The sequence below is a fragment of the Aulostomus chinensis genome, chromosome 2 (genome assembly GCF_037954235.1).
Source record: "Aulostomus chinensis isolate RoL2024-O1b breed Wild chromosome 2, RoL_Achi_v1.0, whole genome shotgun sequence".
Classification (NCBI taxonomy): Eukaryota; Metazoa; Chordata; class Actinopteri; order Syngnathiformes; family Aulostomidae; genus Aulostomus; species Aulostomus chinensis.
The window spans coordinates 14,587,317-14,613,204 of NC_141321.1; the positions used below are offsets into that span (position 1 = coordinate 14,587,317).

The 25,888-nt window shown below is 40.0% G+C and overlaps 1 long non-coding RNA gene across 2 annotated transcripts in view; it reads right to left on the reverse strand.

Moving 5' to 3' along the window:
- Window positions 1–2,414: 2,414 nt before the first annotated feature.
- LOC147269185 (uncharacterized) overlaps window positions 2,415–25,888 on the reverse strand; it is a 74,811-nt gene continuing 51,337 nt past the window's right edge. Inside the window, exons 5-7 of one of the 2 annotated variants that reach the window (XR_015109502.1) lie at window positions 14,774–14,883; window positions 4,197–4,346; window positions 2,415–2,963 (exon numbers count right to left, since the gene is read on the reverse strand). This is a non-coding gene — a long non-coding RNA (uncharacterized LOC147269185). Of the gene's footprint in view, window positions 4,347–14,773; window positions 14,884–25,888 lie in introns of both variants that reach the window. The other variant, XR_015109501.1, reaches the window with a different exon arrangement.

Genomic DNA, 25,888 nt, shown 5'->3' on the forward strand with positions numbered 1-25,888 from the left:
CTTCTTTGTGTGAGAGTGCGTCTCCTTGCAAGTGAAGTAAACACACCAACACATAAAGGAGTGAAGAGACAATTTATTGGTTTGATCTTAATGGTAACCAAGATCTTGTCTGTGCATCTTTGGACCCTGATTAGAACGTCACATTTCAGCCCCCCACCATGATGAGGGACTCATATCATTCATGGATGACCTCGCCGCCGCCGCCGCCGCCACCGCCGCCGCCACTCATGACAGTCCTGACACTTGTGCTCAAACTAGGGATTGACTGATTATTGCTTTGGCTAATAATCGGTTTCAGTATTTCTCTCTCTTTTTTTAATATTATCTGTATCAGCATATTTTCATTGCCCCCCATTTTCTGTAGCTAAAAAAAAGCACCAGAATAAAAAAAAAATCCCCACTTAAAATGGTTCTGATTTTGATTTATCAATTTTATTTTTTCATTCAGTTCAGTGAAAGCGGGCAGAGCAGTTGAAACAGTTAAACCTTCATTTTTGAAGGAGTTATACTGTTAAAAGTTCACTCTAATGTTTAAGTGTGTTTAAAGCTAACACTTGATGCTTTTGGAAAAAAAAAAAAGATTGTTCGTGTAGTTGTTCATCGTTCAAGAAACTCTCCATTGAGCGCATACAAAGTGAGAGCAGCTCTGTGTTTAGAGTTTATTAAGCTGTATATTTTGAGAAGTTATAAATACTTGGCTGAATATTAAATAAAATAAAAAGAAATGACCTGTAAGGTTTTATCGCCTCCTTGTAGTACAAATAATCAGTAGCGGCCCTGAAAAGACAATATCTGTCGCTCCCTGGTCAAAACTTTACGCGGCAGCAGCTTTACGTGCATTAATAGGTGCTTAAATCAGATTGAGTGTCATTACACTAAAACAATATGGGAACTTTTGGATGGAGTCCTGTGGCCAGCGGCTGCTGCTGCTGCTGCTGCCTCACATCTGCATGCTTTATGGATCTGTCTGAGGTAATACACACAGCCTGCTCTTATTTCTGCTTCCTGCTATCATTATTCCTCGCCCCTCAGATGGATTATAGCCCACTGTGCAACATGTAGATGAGCGCTGCTCCTCTGATTGCCTTATGGCCATCAGGCGTTTGCATATTTACTGCCCATGAATCACAGTGTGAGGAAAACCCACAGCCACCGTCCACCTCCCCCCTCCACTCTTTAGCCTTCGCTCTATTTCTTTGTCATTTGCTCTCATTCTCACTTCTTTTCCTCTCAGCTGTCTTTCTCTCGCCTCCTCTTTCATTTTCTGCCTCTCCCAGAGCCTTGATCCTGCTCGATGCGTTCCCAGCTGCTTAATTAAAGCATGTATTATTAATACAGCTATATCTCTGTCCATCCTTCTCCCCCGTTCATATGGCTGCTACATTATGTGTAAATTGTTTTGCTGTAATTCCCTTTTAATGTCGCTGTTGTAATCAGTGTTTCTGGTGTGAGGAGGCGAGGGATGGGAAGTCATAGGCTTTTACTGTATCGTACTGTTTGATGTGTGGCTCCAACATCGCAGCCCCTGTAATTAGGTCTGTTTTACAAGTCAAATCAATACGGCGTCATTCTGCAAAATATGAGATTAATAAAAGAAACTTGTCAGATGTGCCGGTTGTGGTGTGTCGGCTGGGTTTGCCGAGCCCCAGGGAAAGAGCCAGCACTTGAGTGTTAAGGGTCTTTTGGTAACAGCGACCCATTGTCATCTGAAAAGTGAGCCTTATCTGGATTTAAAGACTTGTGGGATTTTTAACATTCACTCAGTTTGTCATTGTGTGCTGTACAATTGCTTTTCGAATATCTCTTTTTGTGGTTCTTTTTGTCACCCCCCCCCCTTTTTTTTGGGGGGGGGGGATATAAGAATCCCTCCACCCTAAATCAGAATCTATTTTCATCTTGGTGGGTTTTAGTCATGCGGTTATTTTATCTGGGATGTTTGCTTGTACCACAAAACATTTGTTGAGCTGGAATTTTAATTCGCAGCATTAAAAATTACATGAACAAACAACAAAAGCATCATTTCCAGAACAAAAGTCCCAGTTTGTCTGGGTCAAGCGTACGCTGAAAATATGAATTTCATTGAAAATATTCAAAATTAATATGTTAACCCCTCATGTGGTCGCTTGATAACCCGGGTAGGTATGTTTTTCATGTTTGAGGACCCTACAAACCCAATGAGACTCACCTCCATTTATTGGAGGATACTCACTCCACCCAACCCTTGTAATCCCAGGTCTCGTGCGTGAAGTTAAAACAGCAATAAAATAGTTGGAAAGAAAAAAACAGTTTTCATGTCATGTGGATGAAACATTTCTGTAGTGGACCATGTAAAGGCAAACTAAACAGCCCAAGAGTCAAGAGAGAGCAAAGAGTGCAGGCAAAATCCAGACTGTATTTATTGTTTGATACCACAACAGATGTCTTGAGTAAAGTGATGTACAGAACTGTAGCTACCAGTACAAATACTGCATTTAATCATTCAGTAATAAATAAGAAGTATTGCAGAATGGCCCATTTATTCATAGATTATGGGAATAATATTAACTATGAAGAGGTCACCTCTTGCATCCTTGTTTGTCAAGCCTTTTTCCAACAAGAAAAACAAAACAAAACAAAAACCCCAACGACTAACAAACAAAGAAAACTGGATTGACCTGAATGATGTTTGAGAAAGATGCACAGTAGCCCAGGGACAAACAGGATACGGTTTTTATCTGTTTCTCAGGAAATATTTCATGGACTTTTCTTGCAAATCAATTCATAAAAACAAAACAAACATAAAACCCCAACCTCCTTCTGGAACTTGTGTATCCAGACGTACAGGATATGATGGTTTCAGTGAGCTGTTGGCCTCTGTGGAGGGACGTTCCTGCTGGTTCATGGGGAAGCAGCCTCTTAATATGTCTGTTTCTCCTGGTCAGTGTAAGCTCTTCCTCTGAAACTTGATCTACTGAAGTTGAAAGCTGTAAAGTAGACGAGTGACAAATAGGTCCAGTCATTTCTCTACTGAGATGCAGTAACCAATAAAACTAAAATTCTACAGTACAAATACCTTAAATGTGTTCAGTACAGTGCTTGAGTAAATGTACTCAGTTACATTCCATCACTGTGAGATACTATGAGTTGCTTTCTTTAGTTATTTGGGTGAAATGAGCCTTAACCTCGTCAACCAGAAAGCGCAATCTTGTGATTTCTGTCCCGTGTCAAAGGCACTTTCCTCTGCCGTCCTCTAACCATCGTGTCTCATGAAACGGTGTTGATGCTTCCTCATCCATCAGCTGCAGAGCTTCTGGTCCAACATTATCACCGTTATTGATTGACGGGGGCCAATTGGCCAGGCTGCTGGTGCTGTAAACTGGACAATTTAAAACCTCGATCCTTCATTGTCACATGATGGCTCCAGAATGAGATTGTAAGAGGCTGAATGAGCCTGCTGGCAATAAATAAAAGGAGTGAAATCATCTGGCAGACAAAGGCTGTCGATAAGATTGGCGTCTCTGATGTCCTAAAAGTGGTTACCAGGGGGCGGATGCTTAAAAAGTGTTGGGACATTTCCTCCTCCAACTTCTGCTTTCAGTGAGACGGATGTTGGAAATGAGTAATGGCACAACTATCATGTCACACGGCTCATGTAGCGAGTAGGTAACAGGGCAAGAGTGTGAGGGCCCAGTAATAATGTAAAAGAGTGTTTAAATATTTTAATTTCATTTGTCAGAGGGACCCCTCCCTTGTACTCCATTACCCTGACAACCATCCTTCATCAGCTGAATGAATGCATTATTCATTAGCACTAATTATTTTCACATAACGTCTGCCCTGATATATTTAACCTCCACATTACACCCGGGATAATGGCCTTGTAAAATTGAATTGCGAGAAAGAAGTGGAGTTGGAAAGCTCATTTAAAGAACATAAGGAGGAAGGAGAGTGAGAGAGGTGCAGGAGGGGTTGAGAGGGGTTTTGAAGCAGCTGGGGGGTGGGGTGGGGGGTGACAGGAAGAGTGTTAAGCACTTTGGGACATGGAGCCCCAGAAGTGATGGGACATTTGTTCCTGTCTCATTTGCATGCTAAGAGAAGAGCCCGGTGGGTCCCCGTCAGGTTGAAGATCTACCTAAATGCCCTGTGGGTCCGAGGTGCCCTCCAGCCACATGCCGAGGAGGAGTCTGACCTCCACCATGAGGAGAGGACCACCTGACCTGGGACAGCAGGAGGAGCTGGCTCCCTCCTTCCTTCACTTCCTCTTCTTATGCATCCAGTGATTGAAGTGGGCCTGAATACACCTCTCAACCCTTCGCTGCTCCTATTCCCCATCGGGGAGCACGGCTGTCCTCCACATGTACAAACTTCTAAACAAATTGAAGACCAAAAAAAGAAAGAAAAGAAAAAAGAGAGGCTTTATTCCTATTTTGCTTATTCATGAGATTGACATTCAGCAACATGCAAAATTTAGACCTGAACAGGGATTGTTGCTCCACTTTCTTAATCCTTGCTTTCTTCTGTGGGAGCAGTGCCCCCAAGTTAATAGCAGTGCCAAACACACACAGATAAACAGAACACACACATGTAAGGGTTTGAAACAGCTCACTACAATGAACCAATCAGATTCATTCTTTCTGAATATTCACAGGTACACATCAGATTACCATCCTTTAAGTCTACTATACTCTATTAAATCTCATTCACTCATTTTACTGTATTTCACCTCAATGCATTTTGCACTGTTGAAAAGTCGATTTTTCAATGTGACATTAAATGAGCACATTTTTCTTACTTTTTCATGAATGATGTTGGAAACAGTGACCATCTCCAGGCTATGTGTGTGTGTGAGTATGTGTGTGTGTGTATGCGTGTGTGTGTATGCGTGTGTGTGTGTGTATGCCCTGTTTGTATTTCTGATGTTGGGTAATTGAGGTTCAGTTCAACTGGGAGAAAAATATTATTCTCACGCCTCTGTGTTGGGCCCAGAAGGCAGCGCTCTCTCTCTCTCTTTGTGTAGTAGTAGTATCTGTCTCTCTGACATTTAGATTTGCCTTTTAAAAGACAACATTTTTCACAACTGGCATTTCTTCATATGTTTTCCAAAGACTACAAAGTTATACGTTCACAGCCCAGTCAGTCTGAGTGTTCATGTGAGTGTGCCATTTGTCCGACGTTAAGTTGTTTTGTTGATGTGATTTCATGATATCTGCTTACATTGCTCTCAATGTCTTAAAGGGATTTCAGCGTTTGAAAGTTTCCACAATAATGTGTTGAAAAAAAGCCGCAGTTGGGTTTTTGAAATCAGAATCAGCGGTGAGACCAAGCGCGAGCTACCATCGATCGCTTCTTGGGGCTCAGGTGAGAGGAAAGTTGGTCACCTGCAGAAAAAACAGTCTGATTTATATGTGACACAAATAACGTACAAGGCAACAGCTTGATTGGGTCTGATGGCAGTTGACAGTCTTCAGGTGCCTCACTGAGGAGTAAACGATGACTTATGGAGTCGACGATGTGAATGACTCCTTTGAATTTTCCAATTACTGCACTCTGGTGCTCTGCAATGAACCTTTATCTCCTCTACAAATGAATGCGCCTCCCCTAAATAATATCCTCAACAAAGATGGTGCTTTGCATTATGAAATATTCAGAACTCAATTTTCCTGTTCTGTCAGACTTTTGAGGGAGTCATAATCACAAAATAATCCACAATGTAATTCATTGTAGTCACTTTGGGAATTTGAGTAAAATGTTAAGTAGGTTGGTGAAATGTGGCATTTTTGAGTCTTTTTTTAATGGGGATTTTGTATAATAGTCCTGTTACAGCATTAGTTTTACAGAGCTGATGCCTTCAGGCTAAATGGAAAAGTTTATACAAGACATAGTCAATACAAGACATTCAAGCACTTTTCAAGGTATTTCTATTAAGGAAGCTACAAAAAAATAACATCCTCATAATTCTTTCATGTTCACAGAAATCGAATATCTGCACATTATCTTTGCTTCTATGTTTTCATGATGATTACTCAACTAAAAATTACAATTTTTAAACAAATTAAACTGTGGATTATTAAGATTATTATTAAAGAAGACCTGGGTGTATGTGAGAGTTTGTAAACTGATGTTTTTGGACGGTTTCAATTGTTGCTCAGTCTCCATTAGCTTCCAGCAGCAAGTACGTAACCAGCATCTTTTTATAATTCTGGATTCAACCACAAGAACCACCGCAGAGAAAACAACTTCATCATGAATTCAAGGCAGCTAACAGTCAGTCATTCATGAACAAACTCCATTTTTTTTGGATGAGGTATCACTTTAATGCTCGCAAAATATTGTTACCAGAAGACAACAGACAAGTATGATGAGGTCGGTCACTTTTTTTCAGTTATCAAATCATTATTAAACATTTCAAGACATTAGCAAAAGTCTGAAATAGCAACCTACACATATGAACGTACCTTACAAGAGCAGGTATGATTCTGAGAATGTCGGGTTTATGTTAAAAGCTATTCCCCAATGACTGCTCCCTCCACTAGAATAACAACAGAATAGAAACCGAAAGGTGTGAAATGCTTTTGTATTCTGGCCAGAGACGGGAGGGTAGAGTTCAGCTAATGTGCAGCACAACTCAAGACGAATTCATTTTAAATGTAACCAGGAAGGATGTGTTTTTTTAGTCCATCTGTGAGAGGATACAGTTGTGCTCCATAAATGAGGACAAGTTTATTATATGCACAAAATTTACACTCGCTTGTGCACCATAAAGTGTATGTGTGCTTCACTTCCTGCGTAGCTGCTGCAATATATTTGTAGAGGTTTATAATGTAGAGCAGAATTTAGGTAGCACTACATCACCGTAAGATATTTAAGAAAGCGAGGCATAAAAAAAACCTCTTGGCCATTGGCCTTACTATCAATAAAATTAAAAGGATTCGCTGACATTTTTAGTATTGCATTATTGTAAGTCAGCTTTCCACTGCCTGTGTGTGCATGTTTGTCTGTGCACATGTGTGTGTGTGTGTGTGTGTGTGTGTGTGTGTGTGTGGGGTCGATGAAGCAGAGTGTGTCAACGGCTGTCAGTCACAGCAGTGAGATGATGTTAATGACGCTCCTGTTAAAACGTGAAGCCCAAGTGATAATGGTGCCAAGCTTAAAGGGCAAAGCTGTCACGGCAACAGGAAGGAGAGAGAGGAGGGGTGCAGTGGAGGTTTATGGATACAGCTCATGTCACATATACTGCACAGGTGAGCAATGTTCCTCTGACACAGGTCCCCCTCTGCCTGTCTCTCTACATCTATTTATCTTTCTATAGTGCCAATAAAGAGTATTCACCCTGCCTGGAGCTCGAGAGGTTTGATTGTTTTAAAGGAGAGAATCAAAGTTGCCTTAATACAGCTCTCCTGACACTAAAGAGCCACAGAAACACTAAAACAGGCCTCTTCATAATCTCAACACATCATATGAATTAGTAAATATAGAAATATTCACTCCCTGTAAGAGGATGCTTCCTATTCTGGTGCAGATGATTGATTCTAGTCACATACATTCCTTGGAGGTAAAGTTTATTTAACAGAAAATATATATTTTGTCTTTGAAGTACTCCCAAACAGGGTCTCGGTCTTGTGTGAGGATCTGAGCCCTCTTGGTTCCTGATTGCCTGGGTTCCAGGATTTACGGATCTGGCAACTCATGTATCATCATTATAAATAAATTAAAAACTGTACATTTTAATTTAAAGACCACTTTCAAGGATCTTCATATTCTTTATTTGTGTAGCTGTATTCTTAAAGAGTAGGGGGATCAGCGCGGCTTTACCTGTCAGATTCAGAGAGGGGGGAAAAAAAATGCCTGAAGTCAAAACACCGAAGCCAAGAGACCTAGAAATGTGTGACACTGCTAATTTAAAATGACAGTTAAATTTGCTATCGTTACAAATTTGAGTCACATGATGCTTCTGAACAAGTCAGGATGACGGCTACACCATCTGAGCAGCAGGTGCAGCAGGATGCTACTGCCACTGCAGCTCAGCGACAGCCTGTCAAGCCAGACCTGGAGGCTAAGCTGGGTACAGCAGCGGCAGCTAGCCAGGTCTACTGATACATGCCATTTCAAGGAAAAAACAACGACAAAAAATAACTCTGTTTTTCTGAGTGAAACTGATTTTTTTCCCCCATGAAAACTTATCCAAGTACTTGTGAAAAACTGCATCATTATTTAGCCTCCCCGGAACCATATGTTATTCATTCACATAAACAGGGTGGATGTTATTTTTCTCAGGTGAGGATATGTTGTAGATACATTTAACATGCTGAGAAATGAATTGCATCTGCATGTAGCATAAGCTTCACACTCAGCCCAGTATGAATGTGGACATTTGAGCGTGCTGTGCAGAGTTGTCTGAAGCGATCTTAAATTACTGCCATGATGATGAGGCCTGTGTAACCCCCATGACCCAGAGTGGCCACACACCACATTTTCAGCCTCATACTCTACGTGTCCCTGTGCCCACCTGCTCATATCCTCCCTCTCATATGCACTTTGAGCTACTTCTGCTATTGACCACCAACTACAAACATCCGCAAAACTGTTAAAAAATGTCTGTTTACAATCCAGGTCCTTTTTATCCAGCTGTATGATCTCTAATCCACAAACACTTTGATCTGAGTTTAAAACAAGCTGAACACTTCCACCTCTATGCTACCGTGAAACGAGCAACGAATCATAAGCGTGATTTTTGGCCCTCAGAGGCTGAGATCATGAATACACAACAGTAGGCCTGGTGCATCCATTGGTAGTAGTGTGTGTTGATAGTGAGGTGAGAACCCCTCTTAGGAAAACTCTCAAATGTACATGAGAGCCTGGAGAGGGTTTTGCCTCAGGTGACTTGTGCTTCCTTCCCATCCAACTAAACGCCATGGTTTGTGCACTGCAACTCAACATGGAGTCTCGTGTTGCTCTACTGTGCTGTGACAGCAGCAGAAACGTCTGGTTCAACTCCTCATTATTCTGTTACAGAGAAAATAACCCTTTGGCCTGTCTGTATTACTGTAAGCTAACCATAAGTGGTAGAGCCAAGCCCAGGATGCACTGCTGATACCCTGGCTATATTCAGGACATTTGTGAACATGTTCATATTTGTTGTATATCTTTGCATTTCTGTTGGATTATTTTGCTTTTCACTAAGACAACCCAACTTTCCTTATTCAACAATCCAAATCTTGATCAAAACTAGCCAGCTTGCTAGCTCGAAGTTGGTTTTTGCCTCAAGTATCAAGGGGGACTTAGAAAATGGCACCTGGTTAAGAGCAGGGAGGACGGAGAATGCTGAGGATGATAGTCGTCCAGTAGCAGGTTTATACCTGCAGCGTTCTTCTGGTAAACCACACAACTGAAATCTCCTGATGTTTCCTGTCTGTCTCCTAGCTGGACAACTCAAGAAGTTCTTGATGGATTTAGAGAAAGTTTGGTAGGATGACAGATAATGACAGGTAGGTTTAGGAGGAGTGAATAATCAAGAACAAAGCTACATGGGAATGACTTGGAAATTAGTCCAGATGTCAATTTACAGATGGGCTTTAAGAAAAAAAAAACCATGTAAAATCATGGTTCCTGAAAGAAAATTGCCATTTCCATCCAACCATGAATGAATGAATGAATGAATGAATGAATGAATGTTGTGGTGAAAAACAGCAGACTGGAGGAAGATGCAGCCAGTCTTCAGCTCACTGCTCACCTCAGTTGGATGCTAACAACATTACTCATTTCCCTATGAAAAAAAACAGACAGCTTTGTCACTGTAATCCAACCCCGATGTCCCTCATTTTCTCTGCACCATTTCGTGATGAATTCCCATCTGCAAAGTATTTCTGAACACTTTGCCCAAGGAGGTGTAATTTAAATAATATCAGTCACTGTGCTGCTGCGTGAATAAGAATTATGTCCACACTAATATCTCATCTGACACAGCAGAGGAAAGACTTTCCTCCTGAATAACAAAAGTGCAATAATTCACACAATGGTATTATCAACCTAATTACAATAGGAAATATAGGCGCATCTTCTTTTTCTTCTTAAATTAAGAATGAATTAGCAAAATGATCAGTTATGTTGTTCCTGATAGTAGATTATCATTAATCTGTTTAATGGTTTGGGATTTCCAGATAAATCGAGGCCACAAACTAAAGCACCTACTCAATGATACATTTTCTCTGCACTGAATGAAAGGTCGCACGTACCACATAAATATTAAACATTCATATCAAACTTACCATAATATGCAAACTAACCACACACCAAGCATCGTCCCGTTTGCCAGTCATATTTTCATAATTACATCACTATAACAAATTTAATGACAGCAATCAGAGCTGAACATTTTCTCCTCAGACGGAGCAGAGGTCCCAGTCAGTCACTCCTCTACTTCTCGGTCATTCTCTATTAATTTGCAGAGTGTGTTCTCTGAGTGTCAGGGTCCTGCCAGTGATTCTCCCCAAAGACTGCTACCTCCAAGCCTGCTGCACAAGGGGGGCCCTAATTAGACTCTCATGTGTATTTAATGGACTTGCTGTCTCTGGTCCTGAGAGAGAGAGAGAGAGAGAGAGAGAGAGAGAGAGAGAGAGAGAGAGAGAGAGAGAGAGAGAGAGAGAGAGAGAGAGCGAAGAGCGAATGCTTGATGCTACAATCTCAACTTCTGTGTGTGTATGTGTGTGCGTAGGTGTGTTCAAATTAGGGTTGCACCAATATGGGAATTGATACTGATGTCTAAAATAATTATTTAGCTAATAACCGATGCCAACGCTCAATAATTCTGAACTTGAAATGACACTTGATCTTATCTTGCAGACAGCATGTTGCTGATCTTTGTCAGATACGGTGTAATACTACCACACAGCTGACACTGCTGGACACTCTCATGGCATGGTGCACCCAGCACGGGCCCAGAGCCGTGGAGAAAAGTCTGGCTGCAGGTAGGCACTGCAGGACACAACATGTATCACCAGTATCATTTGGATCAACTCATGGCTTGTTGGTCACGAAATTGGTGCATACTTGATGCAGATTTAATATTAAACTATCCAGTGATAGGGTCCAGGCTTTCCTCAGTCTGCATTGTACACATTGTAAGGTTTACTGTGTATTAGGGATGCACATATCAGTACTAATGTTGAAAAGGTAATAAGGCCAATAGCTGAAGGAAGTTTTTATGAAGATTTTGTTGATCTTACACAAAATAATCTTGGGAAATAAGGCCTTTTCAATTACACACACACACAGTGCCAACTGCTACCTGGGAAGGCCATTGAATACACACACACACACACACACACACACACACACACACACACACACCCACACACACATATATACACAGTATATGTATATATATAGTATATGTATTTACAGATTTACAGTATAAATATATATATATACATATACACACAGTATACGTATTTACAGTATATATATATACACACATATATATATATATATATACATATACATATATATATATATATATATATATATATATATATATGTATGTATGTATGTATGTATGTATATATTGTGCTTGTACTCAAGTCTATTTTTATCTCTATGTTACCCAATTGTAACTCACTAGTTGGATATTTAAGAACCAGTGGGACCAGGTATCTGAGACGTGCAGATTCATACAAAGTAGTGACATCAGATTTACATTAAAACAATGTTTAGGGATTGTAATGGAGTGCCACAGGGATGATGTATGTTTTCCATTTGAAATGAACTCCAGCGCAGACACGTCTTGAGCGTCATCAGAACTAGCTTAGTGCTTCTTTGTTCGAAATATTTTGCTTGACATTTAATGTCTGCTACAACCTCGCCAGTCTCATTTAGCCACTTGTTTGCGGCCATCATTTTTCGACACATAAACACTTCAAAATTCAGGAGTTTGGTATTTTTTAGACCATACAACAGCACCACTGAATATCTTAAAATTGTGCTAACCACTGACCTAATTTCAGGCATTTAACCAAGAAACCCAAAGACTTTGTGTCGAGGGAACCAGAAGTTCAACGATGCTTACTTATTTCTGAGTTTCAGGATTCAATCCTGCACCACTCTATAATATTCAAATGTTTATTTGGGTTATCTCATAGCTTTTAACCGCAAATGCCCATGTAAAAATCTGTAAAAATAAAACAAGATTATCTCTGTGGCTCGACACCCCTTAATAGATATAAAGATAACGTAAAAATCTCCAGCTCATGCAACGTTTACTCCAGCACACCTTTGATTGTGAACATGGGCCAGTGGCTTCTTAGACATTTGAATGTTTTCACTCTCAGACTGCTCTGTTCTAATGAGGACAAACATCTGGACCAATCTCACAATATGGGGGCCGTGATGAATGTGACCCCTGTGGTCAGCTCTTGGCTCCAAAACCCACCAGGACACATAAAGCAGAAGCACAGTCCCTGTTAAAAGGGCTGCACGGGATCATAAATCGGTCCTGGCTCTTCTTAACTGTCCAATTTGCATGCCCCCTTGACTAAGAGTCTAACAATGTTTTACAAGACAAACATGCAGAGACACGTCAGTGGAAAACACAAACATGCATGCAGGTACATAAGAAGATGATGCTGTTATTACAAAAATGCCACATACTGTAGGTTTGTGCATTGGAAAATACTGTGTAGTATGCCGTTGTGTACACACACAAGGTTTAAGTTGTACTGATTTGACTAAAACTTGAATGTGAAAAAGAAAAGGCATGCTGACAGACAAAGATCTTGAGGAGAAAACACATTTTCTTAAACAAGAAAAAGGAAACAAAGACGAAGAAAACAGAAAAAGAGAGAGAGAGAGAGAGAGACTGCCAATGGGAAAAGGAAAGACAAAGCGGGTGGTGAAATGGGAGTCTGGGTAGTTTTATCTGGTGGGCAGGGAGGCGGTGGCGGGAGGATCCGTCTCTGTTAGAGAGAACACGGCCCCGTTATTAAAGCCATTTATCACTGGCTGAATATTCTCCCTTTAATAGCCTCTGTCGTTAATTACCCAACTTTGTCAAGATCGGCAGTTCGGGCTCTTGGTTTTCTTGCCCTGAACACACACACACATACACACACACACACACACACACACACACACACACACACGTAAATATGTACATGCTCATGACATATCATCAGGTGATGATACACATTATCACAAAAAGCATGCACACACATGCGTACATCCATCAAACACTGACAGTCTTTTCTTCTGCCTCTGTCATTTTGACAGTTGACCTGTAAAATATTAGACAGCACATTAATAATAATAAAAAAGACCTCTGTCATGCTTTTAACATGTTTGTTAGTCTGGAAAATTTTTACTGGTATCGTATTGCATTGTTGAAGTTATTAGAGCTGATTCAACTTTGAGTTAATTCATTGTGCAAATTATTATGATTCTTGTGTCGTAAATATGAGTATTTGCTGCTTTTCATAGTCTTCAATGATAAATAGAATGTATCTGGATTTGGTTGGACAAAAAAATAAAACATTAAAACATTTTGGCTCGGTGAAACTGATGAGCATTTCACTCTAGTTTTTGACATTTTATTCCGATGAATCCATTAATCAATTACAGGCCATGTCAACAGCACTGTTGTGGAAATGAATCAGGAGGATGAGGTCAGACTACTCCAGCTTTATTAAGTGCAATTCATAACAGCAGCGCACTTCATAAAGGAGCATTACAGCCTCTACAGCAACAAAGGACGGTGTTGCTCTTTGAGCAGTTTGGCACTTCATTTGTGTGGACGTAACTGTGTCAGCTGCCCCGTGTCGAAGGCTATAGACCCACAACCACCTCCTCCTCATCTTCATCCCCAATCAGTCTCCTTTGTGATCCTTTTATAATCAGCCACTTGGAAGCGTGGCAGTAAAGCATTTACAAGGGTCCTCGACAGGACATGCCAGCACCTTTTGTTTAGCAATTAGTTTGCCTGTGAGAGGGACAAGACAGATAGACAGGGAGAGCATCTGGTGGCCTTGTACTGCCGAGGAGATGGCGAGCGAGAGAGAGAGAGAGAGAGAGAGAGAGAGAGAGAGAGAGAGGGAGAGGGAGAGGGAGAGGGAGAGAGGGAGAGGGAGAGGGAGAGAAGAGGAGGGAGAAGGTTCAGAGCCTATCAGGAACAATAAGAATCGCACCGCAAGGATTTGCTTCAATGGCTCTAAGTTTACAGTCTGAGGAAACTGATCTGGAAATGAATAAAGCAGCTCTGACAAATATGATGATAAGAGACTGGGAGAGGGCTGTGTAATAGGGACTTATTCTTTGCAGACTACTGATTAAGAACTGGCTAAGTGTCTGTAGAGATTCCCATGTGCACAATGCAGCACAGGCAGAGTTTAGTATGTGTCCCAGTAGGGTTTCCTTTACTAGCCCGTCATTTACATTGTAGTTATCTGAAGATGGAAGGAATGTAAGGCACTGTGACAACCGCTCCATTGATCCCTTTGGCCTGATTAGCTCACCAGTGTAGCGTCAAAGCAAACTAATCAGATACATTGATACGGGAATACTTTTTAACGCTTCCCAAGGCAATAATATGATTTTTCTCAAGTCAAATTACTGGTTAGTTATCTGTCCTGAATGTGATGCCAGACATTTGGGATTTGAAAATTTCCTGTGGGACATCGGAGAGAGTCAGGCTCGATTTTAAACCGCACAAGTCATTAGCGTCACTGCAGTAATGACATTAAAATGCAATTTATTTTTCTGATGCATGATTATAATTTAGCAACTCTGAGCAACAATAGGTATTACTCACTTCTTGTCTTCTGTAGGTTTCATCTTTGCTGCTTTCACGTTTGTCCAGAAGAGGTTGCTGTGTTCCCTGCGAACAACAGAAGGCATGTGGCCGGATCCCAAAGCTTCTCTCTTAAGGTACAGAGAAGATGACACGGGTGACCACTTCTGTTTAAAGACACCACATTTAAAGACACAAAAACCAATCAAACAAATAACGGTTCAACAAAATAAAATGTTTATCTCCATCAATGTATGACAGGTTCAGCGCACATAAATCTAGAGCTAAGATGATTAGTCACCCGATTGATTGAAAGACAATTGAACGCCTTTAATTATAGATGAATTGTACAAGACTCTTTTTAATCACAAATGGAAAAAATATTTTCTAGTTACAGCAACTCAAATGCGAGCATTTGCAGCTTTTTCTATTTGAAAAAAAATGTAATATAACATCTTTGAAGGCAAGAGAGTTGATCAGACTGAACAGGACTCAGGAGAGGGTGGGGGGGGAGGGGGCATTCAGCACCAATCAGTGAACCTGGGAAATGACGGCAGTATAAGTGAGGTTGTGATTTGTTTCAGCCAGTAGTTATTGGTCCTGCTGGCTTGATTGGATTCACACACAGTACAGCAAATCTCTGTCCCTGACATTTAAAATTCTGTAAGTAATGTTTTTGCATTATATTTATGATTCATTGACAAATCCACGAAATGTACTATGTGAACAGTATCTAGCTGTTGTCTTATTTCCATGAGGAATATTGTTGATAGCTGTCACACTAATTGATTATAGATGTCATTTTCATTATTGACAGTAGGGGGCAGGATCCATACATTGATTAAACTTCCATTCAGTGCAGGCCAAGTAATCGCACTCAGATGCCGATAAACACACAGTAAAACAGCTTAGCAGAGTAATGTTTAGTCTATCAGTTTTAAAAGAGCTACACTTGACTCAACATCGCATGGCTCTTCAAAAGGATTTAGGGGATGGAAGCTCGACTCACGTCTTCAGATGCTTCTCAGCCCACTTACAGTAAAATCTAAACAAGCCCCACAACCTCCTATGAGCAGCTGGGAGCGTCCCTCTCTGATACCTGCGCTCCCGTGACGGCAGTGATCAAACACTGTGATAGCATAACATCCCTTCCTGTCAGTCATAGCCCCGGGCTAAACATCAGCTGAGTGCCTCGCAGCTGGCAACTGTTCTCATGACAAAGTTAAAATGTCTAGATTAATATCCGACTACTGCTGCCTTTGTGTCTCTTGTCTTTGCTTTGGATCCAATCATCTTCTGTTGGACACGTCCACCCAGCTGATCTCTCTCTGTTTGATTATATTTTAACTGCAAAATCAGGTTATCATGAATTATACATTTTGGGTCAGTATTTCATTTCTTTTCTTTTTAAAATATTTTTAGTAGAGCAGCAAATACTTAATATTTCATCTTTCGATGGTGTAATAATGATTGTTAAAGATCCCTTTGTGCCTTTGTCTCCGGCAGGTATAGCCCATGATGAATCAGACAGTACACTGAAGATGAAATGAATGTGTGTGTGTGTGTGTGTGTGTGTGTGTGTGTGTGTGTGTGAGAGAAACATAAAAAAAATTCAGACAGTCAGATAAAAATCTTGGGAAGGTGACCAGATTCTGTCTAGACGTTTAGAAATGAGCACTGAGAGAATTGGTGTCTGAAATGGCTTTCCCATAAATAAATAAATCAATAATTGTGTATCAAATTACTCAGTAAAAGAGAAACATAATTCAAATAGCTGATCTTTGTCACTTATTAAAAATGTTAATTGGCTTGATTAAAACAATCTTGTGAAAATGTAGATACTGATATTCACAGGTTCAAAGCCAGTTGTCATGCCACAAATTCACGCATGCATGTTAAACATTTAATCCTTGATTTGCTGCGAGACATTTTTTCATTTTCAGCATGAAGTTTTGCATTTGTAACTTAAAAATGAACAATCAAGGATCTACAGGGGACAACAGATGCAAATGTGCTTTTAGAAAACTCTGGTGCAATTACTTTTATTTTTGTGCTGCTGCCGTAAAAATAAACACTTCCCTCAATAATGGACAAACACTTTTGGTGAAACAAAAAAAAACTACGGGTTTTCACTGGCAGCGAAAAGCTTTAACTTTTGCCATGGTATCATCAGATGGCCAATGTGAATCCTGTTTGATGAGGCAATTGTTGCCAAAAGTTCTCTGGACCCTGACCACTTGGACATTGTCAGGCCAGGAAGCGAATGTCAGTAGTGTCTCTTCTGCTTGACAGTTAGCCTCTCATGCATACATCATCTTTTAACCAGCCTCACGCATGATGGTGTGTGACTTAAAAGCTTGGCGAGTCGGATCTAATTAGCAGACGCCTAATCATCCCAGTTCCTGCACAAGGACACAAAGTGGATTACAGGGAACAGTTAATATTCTCTGTGGATGAGTCAGCAGAGGAACACAAAGAGGGCGCCGATCTCTGCATCTCAGCTCAGACAACTACAAATAAGGTCGAACTGTAAATACATATAAAGTACAGCAGAAACTGTTTCCTCTCTGTAAATGTTCCTCTCATGTCTTTTTCCACATCTGTTCAAACACTCCCATGTTAATCATTTCTGTAATGTTGCCTTTTTACTGGACCTGTGAGACCAGAACCCCGGTGTACCTGTTTGGAGTTCATTAACTCTGCATTTTAGCACACACTAGTCCAACCCAGAGGAGCAAGTCTAAAAGGATTGAAGCCTGTGGAACAGGACAGATGGAGGGGTGATAAATGAGGTTGCTTATGAGTTGATTCCTGTTGGCTTCATTGTCTAAAAATTGGGACGAAGAGTGGTTGGTGAGTTGGTGAAGTTTTTTTTTGGGGTGGTGTAATCTGAAAGGAGAGCCCCTTGGAGGACGGGAGAGGACAGTGGATAGGAGTGGACCAGACAGAGCAGCCGTGTCTCCTCACTCAGCCAGTCCCAGCACACTGAAATATTGAAAAGCTTTTGTTTTGCCTAGTTAGACGTTCACTGATGTGACACAAAGTGTGAACAATGCCATTTCACAGGCACGGGAATCCTCTTTTTGTATAATTTATGATTGAGTGAGGACTGCAGCCACGGCCCGCTGTTCGCTCCCAATATTATTGAGCTGGTATGTTAAAAAATATTTAGCCCAGTAAACATGAAACACTGTTCAAAAAAGGGAATGTGAGTGATGCTTTTGACTCATTTTAAGATATATTTCAAGGGCTGAGGCTATGAAAGGATAATTTGTTTTATCTGTAACACCACATGTATAAATAAACTGGTACAAGTTGGAGAAAAAAGTGACATTAAAGCCATTTCTTCACAACAGTGGCACATTTTCTTGCTGAACAGGGACAGCGCAGTGATAATTTAAAACTCAGAGGAAAGTTCAGATGTTTTTGGAGCGTACTGATGATCTGCATTTCTCACTGGACCAGTTTCACAAAATAGTTTAAAGAAAATAATGTGAATGTTTCCCCATGAAGTTGAAGTAAGTCCTTCAGGACTAATTTCCCCTCAGTGTCATCCTTTGCAAGACCTCGCTCCACTTCACCTTAACTACAACAAGCACTTGACAATTCAATTCCAACTCAATTACTTTTATTTATATCCTGTCAGAAGTTATTTTGGGGACTTTTCATATATCTTATATTGAGCAAATGCTCTTTATTCGTATGTGAGCGACCACTTTGTGACACTGGTGAAAAAACTCCCTTTTGACAAGAAGAACCACAAAGACCAACTGTCAGTAGCTGCAACTGTGAAGGAAACATTTACTACCTTTACCTCATGAGACATGAGGGAAAATTAAGTTCCAGGCTCACGTCAGAACGTTAGAAACAGATAAATGATGATCGTAGGAAGGTGAAATACTTATTTTACATTGTAAACATGTTTTTAGTTTTATTCATATGTATCAATGAACCTGCAACAAAATAAAAAAAAATATCCTGAAAGGTCACATATGTATATATATTACAGATGTTTGGCTTGCTATGTATTGTCAGACACTGACCAACTAAAGCGTCACATTTCCCTCTCTATTCTGTCTATACTATGAATTTGTGCTAGGTCCTGTGAATTTTGTTTTTGCCACCGCTTTCAATGTGATTGTGTATTCTCTAATTTATAGAGCATAGTTTTTCACATGAACTCTAGGAGGAATAGCTGCTGCTTCAGCCACAGCTGATGGATATTTGAAGAAAAGAAAATTGAAAAACAGTCAGAGTTTGTGACTCACACTGCAGGTCAGACACGCTAATCTTGGCCTTTCACTTGTTATTTTTCTCTTTTCTCTGTTTCATTCAGAGTCCAAGACACAGAAACAGAAGAAAAGCAAGTAAAATCAGACATTGTGTTCTAACAGAGTCCACTGTGATAAATACAGCCATAATGAGCGACGCGGGTCGGGCTGAACAAGCTTGCTGTCTCCCTGAACCCTACAGACAGGAATGCAGTACAGTGATCTCACACACACACACACACACACACACACACACACAGATGCGCGCGTGCGCACACACACACACACATGCACACACACACACACACACACAGATGCGCGCGCACACACACACACACACACACACATGCGCAGCCTGCTACTGTAAGTCATGAACATGAATTATACATCTCTCTAGAGGATTTTCTTTCTCTGCTTTCCTCTCGTACTACCCTTCTTGTATTTTGGTTTTATTTTTTTCTATTTGCAAAAATCAACAAAGAAAAATCAAGTATGATTACACTAATACAAGAAAAGCTGTCTTTAAAGATAATGTGAACACCATCAAAATACTTGATCTGTCAGTGAAGAGCGTTTTGAACTATCTGCATCAAAGACACATGAGCAGCAACAACAGAGAATGTTTGATGAATGCAGTTTTTTTTTTTACATCCATCGCTATAGTATGTTTCTTTCTTAAATCAAGTGCACATGTAAATACAATGAAAACCTAGTTGCACTATTCAAGTAAAAAAATAATTTATCCAAAGTACGAGTGAAAATGTCTCATTTTAACACCGTTAGCTTTAGCAAAAAGATACAGTACATATCTGGAAAAGGTTCACGCTGCATTGCTCTCATGATGAATAAATAATTTCATCATCACTGTGGGGAACGTAATTTCTACTGACATTCAACGAACATGTTGTCAGAAGATGTGGAAGTATGGGTCAGCAAATTAAACTGTAGTGGTGCACATTCGGCACTTGTATGTGTGTGTGTGTGTGTGTGTGTGTGCTCGTGTGTGTGTGTGTGTGGTCACATCCCTCTGTGTGAGCTGCTCAGATAAAACAAACCCTCCATACAGCAGCCCAGGGACACTCCAACCATAATTGTGCAGGTGGCATTTTAGAAATACTCACACAACAGGGGTCAATTTCTCTCCAGGTCACTGAGAATGACATCATCAAACCACTATTAACTCTGCAAATAATTCTGGCTCTGCTGGCTCTGTATTGACAACAGATTCCTTCAAAACAAACACCGGGCTGCAGGCTTTGCCCTCAATCTAAAACCATAACCTCAGAGTGAATCACTGAGAAATGTCCATCTAGACAGGAAGGACCAACACTGAGGAGAGAGCGACTAAAAATGACACCACAGACAAACCTTAGCAACCACTTCCCCCTCACCTCTCGCTCTATACAAAGCTGCAGTCTCCCAGTCCAACACACACACTCACACATATACATGTATCATTTACAAATCATGTCAACAAAGGTAGAATTGTCAGATTGTCCATAAAGTCCTCTTCAATTCATCCGATTAACCTGAATTAACCTTAAGCTGTGAGCTTCAATTCAGTTTTGCACCATTCTTGAGCGAATGACCCACTCAGCATGTCTTGTTTTAAGATGCGAGCCCCTCAGTGGTCTCGCGTGCCCACAAGGCCAAGGTGTGTATTGACATACAAACGTGGGAAAAGCGTCCAGATGCAGTCCACTGTTTTTCTGTAATAATAGCTAGCAGCCCTGCTGTTAAATAATTAATGTGGTCTATACAATACAAAGTGGATGGCACACCGACTGCACTGCACTGCTCTCCATCTCATTCTGTCTCCCCTGATAGGTTCGATGTGCATGACTCTGCTCTTTTTTTCTGTTAGTTTGTGGTAGCAGCACTCTCATGATGGTACGTGCTTATAAAAATAACTAACAACGATGATAGTAGAATAAACTTCCAAAGTAAAAGGATTCTACACGATCCAGGAGAGAACCGCCAAACCATGCCCAGGTTCAAGCTCAGCAGAGCTCACGTGATTGTTACCACTGTTGTTGCTGTTCAAGTGTCCCCTCAGAACATCAGGGATGTAAATTTCTTGTATTTGACTTCTCCTAACAAGGTTGCAGTCATCAGAGGTCTGGCAGCAGTGTTACTTTTTATGGACAAACATTATAATCATGAAGACATTTCAATCCTATGAAAGAGGATGTGTGAGTGAGTGAAATTTTTTTCTGTGGAAAAACTAGCAAAATATATATATATTTTTTTTACAATACTTCTAATTGCAGAATCTCTACTATTGGACAGAATTCACATGTATTTATTATTATTATATTTCCAAATAATGAGCACGTGTCTCCCAGACTCTTCACTACAACCCTACTTGGATCCTTTTGAAGTCAGAAAACTAGAATGAATAAATGCAAAACCCGACCATGTGCACCAATAACCTGGTAAGCTCTATGGTCTCAGATGTGGCCGGTTTGAATGTAAAGGGTGATAAGCATCAACAACAAATCAATGAAAAAGAAAAAAAAGCATTAATACTATAAACTATCACACATATACATCTTTGTCTTTTCATGTTTTCATCAATAATGTACACATGGTATTTAGTTACCAAAAAAAAGGATATTAATAATCACTGAGGCTCATTTTTGTCTCAGTTTTCTATCTGTTGTCTACATTGTGATAAAAAAATAAAATATGAAAAAAGTGTATTTATAAATGTCTGTATCAATTATACTGATAGACTTAAATAGAGATATTATTGACTAGTCTGCTTAGTACAGCAGGATGTGACACAACCTTTGTTGAGGCCAAAGTGTAATGAAAAAGGTAAAAATTGACTGCAAAGAGTGAAACTCATTTTAATGATTTATTGCCTCGCTTTGCCCTCTCATTGAGCACATGTTGTTTTTCTCTCCTGTTTTTACAAGAAACAATCTTATTTGGCATTACAGCGCAATAAAATCACAGAGGAATATTGGAGGTTATGGCAGGAGCAGTCACATGATCAATACGGCTGAACACAGTGATCCCTCCTCTCCTCATGGCCCTTCCACCACTTTTCCTCCTTTCTCCCCTCACCACCTTTCCTCCCAATCAATTAACTTCCCTAAGTAAACAGATCTGTCCCAGCGCTCGCTGCTGCCGGCTGTAAACTGATATTCTTCCTCCTCCTGCCTCTCCTTCTTGTCCTGGCCAAGTCAGACGGAGTAACCAGATAGTTTCTCCGAACGATGCCGCTATAGCTCTCTCGCAGTGTGTGTTGAATGTTAAATAAAGACTAGTGACATCATCTGCACAATCTTCATCATCATCACCCTCACTGATATCCTGACCTCTGATGGGTCACTGAAGAAATGAAACATGCACATGTTGTCTTCCTGGATCAACTATACAGCAATATGGATAAAATTACACTGCAGTCTCCTCAGAAATGACATGACCGTAAGAAATAAATGTTTTACATATTAATGCGTGAATGAAGAAGCTTGTTTGATTTGTAATCGGCTGATGATGAATTCCTACATTTTAACTCCAAAATGAGAATTTTATACTTGAACTCTATTAAATGAATAAATACCTAAATTGAAACAGGCGAAATTAACTTTCTCTCTGATTGTGATTTGAGAAGATAGGTATCACAGTCAAATCTGTCTGGTTAATATACATTTTAAGCCAGCAAGTCATTTAGCTTTACTTAGCATCGAAGCTGTACAGCTACTTCAGCTCTGATGCACAGAAAAACTAACAGAAAAAATTGGAGGTATAAGCTTACAACTGGGTGATTATTTCAGTCAATTGACACCACCCCTTCTGCTTTGAGTGTGCTGCTGTTCTCAAAGTCCCTCTCACTGAGTCAAATAAGAACAATCTCCTTGCCAGCAAGCTAGAAGCAACAATAGAAGATGAAGAAGAAGAAGAAGAAAGCAATGAAAATGATGCTATGTGAGACTAGGCTAGCTTCGGTCCTTTGGACAGACTGAAGATTAGCTGTTTCCAGTTTTTATACTGGCAAGCTAACTGGCAGCTGGCTCCATTTACAAATGAAAGTCACTGTAATGCTCCACTAGTGAAAAACATTTTACACAATGTCAAACTATGCCTTGAAGGAACCTGTGTAGCCTGCACGGTACTATGTTACTGACTGCTACAACAAATCAGGCACCAACACCTAGTAAGGGATCTGACTGAAGACCGCACACCTTGCAGTAGATTTTCCTGTGTATGTCACACCTGAAGAATGAAAAAATGTTAAAAACACGTTCTAAAGTACTGTTATTAATGGTACAGCATGTAGAATACATGAAACATTTAAATATGGAATCCCCTCACACAATGAATCCCTTTTGTTAGCTTAGCATGATCTCTTTATTCCGCTGGACAGGTAGCTGCTGCTTCTCCTCCATGGTGCTTCTGCAGGAGCCCAAAGCATTTTTTTTCAGGACATGTAGCGTCAAAACATTTGCCCCATTCTGCTAAACAGGCAGTACAGTTGAACGACAAGACCATCTTTCCAGCTATGAAATACTTCAATAATTTTCAATGCAGAACCTTAACTTGTATTTTTTTTACAGTGTTCGTGCTACTTTTTTTTTGGTGTAAAACATCTGCACAACACTTCTGCTCCACCACTCACACTGCAGCAGGTGTTTATGAAAGGACACACACATTTATCATCACAGCACAGATTCACAGACCAGAGTTAGTCTTTTATTTAGACTTCCATCTGGAGTGCCAGCCTGCCTGGACAATGCTGTAAATGTGTCCTGTTTGTTTATTAATGAAACTCTCCTTACTTGTCTCCTCTTTACAAGTGTTGACACCGGGGCAGATGCTGACCAAATGTGCATCCTATACATGAAAAATGTTGATACATTTTTCCATCGTCACACAGTATAAAATGTAGAGAGGGAGATGCTAAAAATGAAAAAGAACACTGCTCAGGGTTTTCTCAAATTAAAATATTCCATGAGAAGGTTATCCTGCTTGCTTATTAAACTAGGTGACTGCGACAGCAAACCCCAGGAGACGTTGAACATAAAACAGTACATTTTTGCAACACCCCAGCCAGTGAGAGTGAAATTACAGACCAATCTATATCTCCTGTGACCCTCTGCAACATGTCTTTACGCTTGCTTATCAGATTTAAAGACAACAAGTGAAGCGATGGCCTCTCTGGGCCGCTTGCTTTCACAAATGGATCTGCTTAATATGGGAGATTAATAGACAACTATCTAATCTCACCAGTGATTGAAGCTATGATCTGGTTACAGAGAAACATGATGGATGTTGAGGCGGTGGTCCATGAGAGCTACGTTAACCCTTTCAAGGCCAGATTGCTTTCCAGGTTATTGGTTGTTAAAAGACAATGTGGGGCAGCAGCTGCAACAATAAAGATGGCTGCACTGCAGACCCCTCGCAAATAATTGTTTCAGTGCCCAGCAGCATCAAATTAGAATCTTATCTAATTGTCAGCACTTGAAAATTATTGTAAGCGGATGTATTAAATTAAACATGTCTTGAGTATTTTGCGTGTGCTTCCGAATGCTCATTGAAGAGAAGTGAATTTAATATCTAATTTCTAAACTGGAAGACATATTTTGTCTTCTTACTCTTTTCTCATGTATGACCACATTCATCGTTCTGCCACATTTCTCCATCTGTCTCTTAACTGATGCGCAAGGGTTACGAATAAAAACAAGCAGCACTACCGTAAATATCAAATCAGTGCTGATAGCCACATATCTAAGAACAGCAGTGGTAAGAGAATGTTTGTAATTTATGCAAACTGGACAAATATGCATCATCTTATTACAATGGAATCCTCTCCTCCCGAAGGAATCATTTCGATTTTAAATAACAGGTTTGTAAAGGTAAAATCATTACCAAATACCCAAACAATGCAGTTGTCTTAAAAAAATGAATGGCATGTTAAATGATATGTACAAATATTATCTGCCTTTTCACGGTGGGAAAAGCACGAGAAATATTACGTGCATATTATTCATGAGAATGAACAATGAATGTGATACTCTTGAATGAAAGGAAGGACATGAGAGATTCATGGAGAAAACATATGCTTCCACAAGGACTCATTAACTGTTTGATGAGGGAGAAAATGCTCTAAATCTTGAGATCCAACAAAGTTGAACAACTAAAGCATAGTGAAAAGAGGTGGTGTTAGAAAGTGTTTTTCACCACCATATAGAGAAGGTGAAAGTTGTGGGGGATATTTGCAGAAATGGTGTTTTATCTGTACCAAGAAACACTTGTGTTCTGGAGGTTTATAGCGGTTCTACCTCACGAATAACTAACAAGAACAAACAAGACAAGCTAGAAGTATATACTGCAACACCAGTTGTCATACCAACCCACTGGCTACCAATATCTGAAATAACTGACTTTGAAAATATTCTTATGTGTCCACATATTGCTTAACAGCTTTGGTCCAAAATACTTGTGAGACCAGACCGATATTAACCTCATAGACGACTCAGGTTGACTGATGCAGGATTACTGGCCCTTCCAGTAAATATGACAAAGCTGTCTTTATTCTGCCTGGATATGTAACAAAATGCCAGAGCAAGGAAAGGTGCAGAGCATATCTAAATCTCAACTCTGAACTTTTTACAAGTGTGCCTATTCTGTGCATACTGATCATTTGACAGTTTTTACTTTTGTTTCTCACAAATGTAAAAATTTTTTTTAAAAAAAAATGTATATATAATTATGTATATATTTATTTATTTTTTTTTACATTGGGTTGATCTTTTCAGGAAAATTTGCTTCATTAATGTGCGAAGCTTTTGCTGATTTTCCTTTGACTTGTGACTCAACTAATGTGGTCATAAGATGCGTATGATTGAGACATCAT